Source organism: Eleutherodactylus coqui, unplaced genomic scaffold (assembly GCF_035609145.1).
Source record: "Eleutherodactylus coqui strain aEleCoq1 unplaced genomic scaffold, aEleCoq1.hap1 HAP1_SCAFFOLD_135, whole genome shotgun sequence".
In the NCBI taxonomy this organism is placed as follows: domain Eukaryota; kingdom Metazoa; phylum Chordata; class Amphibia; order Anura; family Eleutherodactylidae; genus Eleutherodactylus; species Eleutherodactylus coqui.
Genome location: NW_027101871.1, coordinates 25,186 through 34,157, shown reverse-complemented (window position 1 = coordinate 34,157; position 8,972 = coordinate 25,186).

The following is an 8,972-nucleotide window of genomic DNA, read 5'->3' as shown; positions in this document are numbered from 1 at the left end:
CAATTCTAGCGCAAAAGAATTAACGTCCAAATTTTACGTGCGGAATGTAATTTTTTCACTTTCCGGTGTCATAGAAACATGAAATTTGGCACGAGCATTGATTATGTCATAAATAGGAAAAGCTAATGGGTCCCAACTCCATTATTCAATTCTATGCGCAAAAGAATTGGCGTCCAAATTTTATGTACGTAATCTAATTCTCTCACTTCCTGATGTCATTTTATATAAAGGAAACCGTCGCATGGTTACCTCCCCGTGGTGTTTCCTGGGTAACGCAGAGAACTATGCAAAATGGTGAACATATGTTTTTCCTCAGTATCTCTAAAGTAACCACGACTTCATAAGATTTTCCGTGTGAACACCAGATAAACACCAGTACCAAATTAACTCGGGCGAAGCCGGGTATATCAGCTAGTATATATATACTGTATGTATACATATACATAGTTATTAGAGCGCCCCTTTGTTACAGTCCTGGGATATAATAGATGATGGGAGAGATCTCTGTACTGACCCTGATATATCTATACATAGTTATTAGAGCGCCCCCTTGTTACAGTCCTGGGTACAATAGATGATGGGAGAGATCTCTGTACTGACCCCTGAAATATTACACATAGTTATTAGAGCGCCCCCTTGTTACAGTCCTGGGTACAATAGATGATGGGAGAGATCTCTGTACTGACCCCTGAAATATTACACATAGTTATTAGAGCGCCCCCTTGTTACAGTCCTGGGTATAACAGATGTTGGGAGAGATCTCTGTACTGACCCCTGATATATTATACATAGTTATTAGAGCGCCCCCTTGTTACAGTCCTGGGTATAATAGCTGATGGAGAGATCTCTGTACTGGCCCCAGATATATCTATACATAGTTATTAGAGCGCCCCCTTGTTACAGTCCTGGGTATAATAGATGATGGGGGAGATCTCTGTACTGACCCCTGATATATTAGACATAGTTATTAGAGCAGCCTCTTGTTACAGTCCTGGGTATAATAGATGATGGGGGAGATCTCTGTACTGACCCCTGATATATTATACATAGTTATTAGCGTGACCCCTTGTTACAGTCCTGGGTATAATAGATGATGGGAGAGATCTCTGTACTGACCCCTGATATATTAGACATAGTTATTAGAGCAGCCTCTTGTTACAGTCCTGGGTATAATAGATGATGGGGGAGATCTCTGTTCTGACCCCTGATATATTATACATAGTTATTAGAGCGCCGCCTTGTTACAGGCCTGGGTATAATAGATGATGGGAGAGATCTCTGTACTGACCCCTGATATATTAGACATAGTTATTAGAGCAGCCTCTTGTTACAGTCCTGGTATAATAGATGATGGGAGAGATCTCTATACTGACCCCTGTTATATCTATACATAGTTATTGGAGCACCCCCTTGTTACAGTCATGGGTATAAAAGATGATGGGAGAGATCTCTGTACTGACCCCTGATATATCTATATATAGTTATTAGAGCGCCCCCTTGTTACAGTCCTGGGAATAATAGATGATGGGAGAGATCTCTGTACTGACCCCTGATATATTACACATAGTTATTAGAGCACCCCCTTGTTACAGTCCTGGGAATAATAGATGATGGGAGAGATCTCTGTACTGACCCCTGATATATTACACATAGTTATTAGAGCACCCCCTTGTTACAGTCCTGGGAATAATAGATGATGGGAGAGATCTCTATACTGACCCCTGATCTATATATATAAAGCTGAAAGCCTTCACTGACTCTCTGACTGACTCACTGACTGACTCTCCAAAAGTTCTCCAACTTCCCGATATCGTAGAAACATGAAATTTGGCGCAAGCATAGATTATCTCCAAAATAGGAAAACCAATTGGGTCCCAACTCGATTATTCAATTCTAGCGCAAAAGAATTAACGTCCAAATTTTACGTGCGGAATGTAATTTTTTCACTTTCCGGTGTCATAGAAACGTGAAATTTGGCAGGAGCATTGATTATGTCATAAATAGGAAACGCTAATGGGTCCCAACTCCATTATTCAATTCTATGCGCAAAATAATTAGTGTCCAAATTTTACGTACGGAATCTAATTCTCTCACTTCCTGATGTCATTTTATATAAAGGAAACGTCGCATGGTTACCTCCCAGTGGTGTTTCCTGGGTAACGCAGAGAACTATGCAAAATGGTGAACATATGTTTTTCCGGTATCTCTAAAGTAACCGCGACTTCATAAGATTTTCCATGTGAACATCAGATAAACACCAGTACCAAATTAACTCGGGCGAAGCCGGGTATATCAGCTAGTATATATATACTGTATGTATACATATACATAGTTATTAGAGCGCCCCTTTGTTACAGTCCTGGGAATAATAGATGATGGGAGAGATCTCTATACAATCCCTGATATATATGTATACATAGTTATTAGAGCACCCCCTTGTTACAGTCCTGGGTACAATAGATGATGGGAGAGATCTCTGTACTGACCCCTGATCTATTACGCATAGTTATTAGAGCGCCCCCTTATTACAGTCCTGGGTATAATAGATGATGGGAGAGATCTCTGTACTGACCCCTGATATATTATACATAGTTATTAGAGCGTCCCCTTGTTACCGTCCTGGGTATAATAGATGATGGGAGAGATCTCTGTACTGTCCCCTGATATATCCATACATAGTTATTAGAGCGCCCCCTTATTACAGTCCTGGGTATAATAGATGATGGGAGAGATCTCTGTACTGACCCCTGATATATTATACATAGTTATTAGAGCGTCCCCTTGTTACCGTCCTGGGTATAATAGATGATGGGAGAGATCTCTGTACTGACCCCTGATATATCCATACATAGTTATTAGAGCGCCCCCTTGTTACAGTCCTGGGTATAATAGATGATGGGAGAGATCTCTGTACTGACCCCTGATATATTATACATAGTTATTAGAGCGTCCCCTTGTTACCGTCCTGGGTATAATAGATGATGGTAGAGATCTCTGTACTGACCCCTGATATACTAGACATAGTTATTAGAGCAGCCCCTTGTTACAGTCCTGGGTATAACAGATGATGGGAGAGATCTCTGTACTGGCCCTGATATACTATACATAGTTACTAGAGCGCCCCCTTGTTACTGTCCTGGGTATAACAGATGATGGGAGAGATCTATGTACTGACCCCTGATATATCTATACATGAAGCCTACAAATGGATCCCTTTTAGGGTGACCACCCACTAGCGGTTTTTCAGCTGCGAATTCGCTGCATTTGTCAATAGGACTTTGCACACAACACGACACACCTCGACGGACCCCGACGTACCCTGACACAACACGACGGACCCCGACACAACACGACGGACCCCGACGCAACACAACACGACACACCTCGACGGACCCCGACGTACCCTGACACAACACAACACGACACACCTCGACGTAACACGACGGACCCCGACGCAACACGATGGACGCAGACACAACACGACGCAGCCCGACACAACACGACAGACCCCGACGCAACACGACGCACCCCGACACAACACGACGGACCCCGACGCAACACGATGGACGCAGACACAACACGACGCACCCCGACACAACACGACGCAGCCCGACACAACACGACGCACCCCGACACAACACGACGCACCCCGACGCAACACGACGCACCCCGACGGACCCTGACGCAACATGATGCACGCCGACGCAACTTGCGTTTTTAACATTAGAAAGTCCCATTGACAATTGGAAAAAAAAAACACAGTGAATTTGCAGTGGAAAAAAACCGCTAGTGGGTGGGCACCCTTAAGCAGACAGGCCTTTTCACCCTGGCTAGGCTTACACCCGCCACCCTTCTGTTACTGCATGCTGGCTGGTTATAAACTGTAAACCCTGAAGAGGCTTTAAGAGAGCTGCGGATAGTTGGCGGAGGACAAATGGTGAGCTTTCTGTAATGTCTATGGGCACGGCTAACAGGATGGGTTACTCGTCCATTCTTACCACCAATGGGAGATAAGCTAATGGAAGCCACAGGCTGTCTAAGTGATTAGATTCTCCTAGTATTGGGGCTGGATAATCACACAATACACACAATAGTGCTGATTACCTTACAGCCGCCCAGGGGGGCACATGCCAGGATGTTGTGTACTTTGTCGCACTTTAGGTATTCCCATGCATCAAACATCTGAGTACAATTATAGGGCAAAGGCAAGAGAAGTACCAGCGATGGTTGGATCAGCTCTTCGGTTCCCGGCTTGGTGCAGCTTGGCTTCGTCGGCTCTTCTGTATATTTTGTAGTGGAGCGGTAAGCTGTATACTCCTTTGCTATTGCATACCTAATTTAGTGAGTTTATGTAATAATTGTCTGATGGGCTGATGAACACACAAAGGATCGCATCATGTTTCCTCATGCCATGTCTATACCCATATCCAGAACCAACGAGTCTCCTACCCTCAGGCCCAGGGTTAGAATTGAGCCCTTAGGGATGGGCGTAACCGGGTGGATTATGGATAATTCTCCAGAACGTCCATCTTCCTAGAGCTAGTGCTTAGCCCAAGTTCAAGGAATGAGGATGGAGATCATGCTACCCATGGGACACGAGGAAATAGTCCCAAAAGAGGGACTTTGTTGGAGAAACTATAGTGTTTGAACACCATCTTGCTCTCCACTCCATTCTCTAATTTACTTGACACGTATTCGGATATTATGTTCAGAATAATAGGAAAATCATAAGATTAAAAGGCCTAAAGAATGCTGCGACTGACCTTCACTCAACGAGAGTCTACTCGGGGGAAGGCGGCTGACTACAATGTACTCTGCTAAGCAAATGGTTACACAGATGATAAGAGGTTCTTCATTTGATCTTCTATGCATTTATTGTACTATGTAAGCCTTAAGTAAGCTGAGGAAGGCTTCTAGATTACCGATCCCAGAAAGAGTACCCAGCAGGGGACTAGAGAAGAGTTCTGCCCAGAGACCGCCATCACTGCACATGGTGGGAGTAATCAATAATGGAGAATGCTAACAAGTTCTGCATATCTACAAGTCAGGCGTTCTTTAGCCTCAAATTTGATGTATTTGTCTAAAAGAACTATAAATACTTTCGCTTGTTAACAAATAAATCAGTGCTGATCTAAACAAATACTGTGTGACCTGTGATCCTGCAAGCAGCTCGCACTTAACTCTGATCTGGAACACAAGGATATGCCTGCAGCGCTCCATTGCATCACATAATAAAATTGGTTGTGGAAACATATCTATATAATAGTCTTGGTTCTGGTACTGTATCTATGTAGATAAACTGGGTTATGTTATGTATGCTCCCACTGGAGCCAAGCCTCAGCCAGAAGCATTCAGCTTAATTCCTTCCTCCAATGAAAACCCTCCGTGATTTCAGATAATGAAAGATCTTTGAGTAAAGCCGTGTCCCTATCACCCCCCATCCGTGGTTTCTGGTGGTAAAGCCAGTAATTCTATAGACAAGGCTGCCACGTAGAACGCCGCCTCCTGCTATCAGACCTCTCCATACTGAGGGGGTCTCCTAGGACAGAAGGCTGGTACTTGTGTGAGGGTATATGTATATATCACCATATGTTTTTTATGCTTTTATACCTGTATGCAAGTTCTATTCAATTCCAAATGAGAAAAAACTTATATGTCGCCTTACATCAGATATTCCAAAGGCCTTGCAAGGCGAAGACAAAATGTATCTTAAACACAGCAAAGAAGAATCGGACGAAGGCCGTGTGCTTGGCTGTTTTCCCAGAAGCGCCGTATCAAGATAACGACTGTTTAACTACATATATGACTATCACTGCCTCAGCCGGAAATCCGGACTTTACATATATGGTTATGCGGTGAATTTGAGCCAATGAGACCATTACCCATTCCTAGTGATGAGACCAAAGGGTATAAGATCCCATGTAATCTGTAATAAAGTGCGCAGTCATGTCCCCGTGTGAGGAACTATACCAGACCTCCGTGTGTGGTGTCTCTTCTTTACCGCCGGCAGCGGGGCATTGGGGTGGGCCTGATTGGTGCTGTACGCAGAAATTTCCCTGACAAATGGCGCCCAAAGGTGGGGCGATAAAACCGGAGCCGTGCAGCGCAGTCCACACGGATCCACGCCACGGGGAAGCCGTCCTGCTGCAAACCGAGCCTGATCAACGCACAGAACTCCAGGTAAGACCAGCATATATTTATGTTGTGTTTTACACTGCGAGTCTTGCAGCGGGAGGGACTATCTGTGTTTTGTGACCGGACGGGTTGGGTTAAGAGTTCTACATGGTAACTCGTGTGGGCTTCGGGTTTGCTGTCACAGACCACTGACCGTGATATGCGCACCAATCGCTCACCCAGGGACTAGTCTGTAGTCTATTTGTACTTTGAAGTCCGTAGCATTTTAACGATAGTGGAGATTGTTTGTTGTATCTGCAGAATTTTTTTCTCTTTCTTTTCATTTAGTCTCTTTCTTTCATTTAGAGAAGGGACCCTCGGTTGTTTTGCCATATATATAAGGGGCTAACAATTTGATTTAAGAGGGATGCATTTTGTGAGACAGGCTTCATAGGAGAAGAGACCCTCGGTTGTTTTGCCTTATATATGGGGCTAACGATTTGATTTCAGAGAGATGCATTCTGTGAGGCTGGTTCCATAGGAGAAGAGACCTTCGGTTGTTTTGCCGGTATATAAGGGGCTGACAATTTGGTTTAAGGAGGATACATTCTATGGAGCGTGTTATTATTATTATTGTTGTTCTACTATGCGTAAGACCTTATTAAAGAAGATGGAGCCTCTCAAGGGCTGCCGCCGTGCGGATGAATTGGTGGAGGAGAGACGAGTTCCAATCTGTAAACTGTAAGAAAACTTATGAAAATGTGTGACATCGACCCGCACGGTAGATTACAGTATGGGGACTGGGAGGAGGTCTTTAGGACCAAGAAGGGCGCCTTGGAAGACCAAGGTTTACTAGAAAGTGCTGAAGTGAGAAGCAGAGAGACAGTCAGAGAAAGTTAAGTATGTACACATTATTTGTTTAAGAAAGTATCCGTAAGTGAAATGTTGGAAAGTGCAGTAAGTGATCAAGAGGGTGTCGGGAGAGTGTCTACTGAAGGTTACATTGGCAGTTAGGTAGGGAGAGAAATATGGGAAACAAGCAAAGTCGAGAGGAAAGTTACAAAGCATGTGATTTGTTGGCAAAGAGAGAGGAAAAGGTGTATAATACTAGATAGATAATAGATATAGATGTATGTGTATATATGTATATATGTATATATGTGTGCAAATGGTTAACTAAGCTTGCTTTTAGAGGAGGATTGTTTACTTGAAGCTGCAGCTTGTGTCTAGCTTTCAAGGTCAAGCGATAACAAAGCAGAGAGAAAATGCAATACTAACCCTGGAAAGTAGCCTTGCTTGCTGTAATGGAATGAATCTAATGAATTTATACTGTCTTAGGAAGGCAGGAAATATAGCAAATTCTAAGGTATATTCTTACTGGGTTCTGAGGTCACAAATGGACATGTCTTGGTCTCTTTCATACTGGTGTAAGTTATACCCCACTCACATCCTGTGGGGGCTTTTAAGAATGCAGGGGTTGAAAATGAAGAACATGTTGCGCTGTCAGAAGGTCCCAGCATATGTGTTATTTATGAGTTCAAATGCAGGGAATAGTTAAACTAAAACAACTTATTCAGTCTGTGTGTCATATTCGTAGAGAGATAACAGTTATTTTGCAAAGGTGGGGGCTTTCAGCTCAGGGTCAAATACAGAGAAAGAAAGACAAGGGGGCTGAAAGATACCCACGCATTCTAAAATACTTCAGCGCTTAATACAGCATATAATAGCTTCAGTAAATAAGAAAGATAGAATGTCTCAGTCACTCAGCAAATTTTTTTTCACATAAATGGTCAAAAATAGCGCTCATTCACAATCTCATCTCAATAGAATCATGTACTTTATAACATTATAGCACTCACCTCAATGTTTGTCAACTGATGTATGTATGTTTGCCAAACTTTTTTTGTCCGTGCATCTGTGTGTACTGGTACACCTCCAAGGGGGGTGATGGAGCAGACTTGAGAGCATGGATGGATGAGAGTTAGTGACCCGTGTTCAGGCTGTGATGAATGTAAAATATGTGATGCAGGTATTGACTGGGGATAATAGTCCCCCCCCCCCCCCCCATGCATAAGACTTTACTTGGTTGTGATGTGGATGTGCGGACTGTAAAGCTTAAATGAAGTTGTGAAAAAAGACGCAAGCAGCCAGTATCGAAGGGGTGGAGCTAGATGATGTAAAAGTATGTAGTAATGGGTCATCCCTCTTGTCCACAAAGGAGGGGTCTGAGAATCTTGAGCAGCTAGTAAATGTTTTTTTTGTTGTTTAGTTTTTTTGTTTTTTTTCTCTCTCAAATTTGATAAGACATTGCAGGCAGGATCAGATTAATAATGAATTCGCTTAAAGGATATCACATTTCAAATATTAGTAGATGTTTGTAGATTATTCTGCCCTGATGTAATTCATGTCTCTGTTATTAGTGCTAACATCTTACAGGCCTAATCTGCATCCATCAAATCTTTTTACAATGTTATACTACCTTGAACCCGGCTACTCTTCTTACAATTGAGTACCCTGGTTCAAAGGGGGGGAGGAGAAGGCATAGGTGATCTAGGTATTACAAATCAGCCATTTTTAAAATTTTTTGCAACGAGATTCTGATCTTTTTGAAATAGAATATCAGCCTGATTGTCCAGCAGTGATGCAACAAGAAAATTTAAGTTTTAAAAAGTTACTGAAAGCCCTTGTTAATAATGCATATTTTGAGTTGTTTTTTATAGATGGTACCCAGGGTGATTGACGACTCCACACTGGATATGCAGTGGTCACACAACAAGATGTCCTAAAAACAGAATGCCTCCGCATGTCGCAGTACAAGAAGCGGAACTGAAGGCCCTCACTGAGGCATGTAGAGTGGT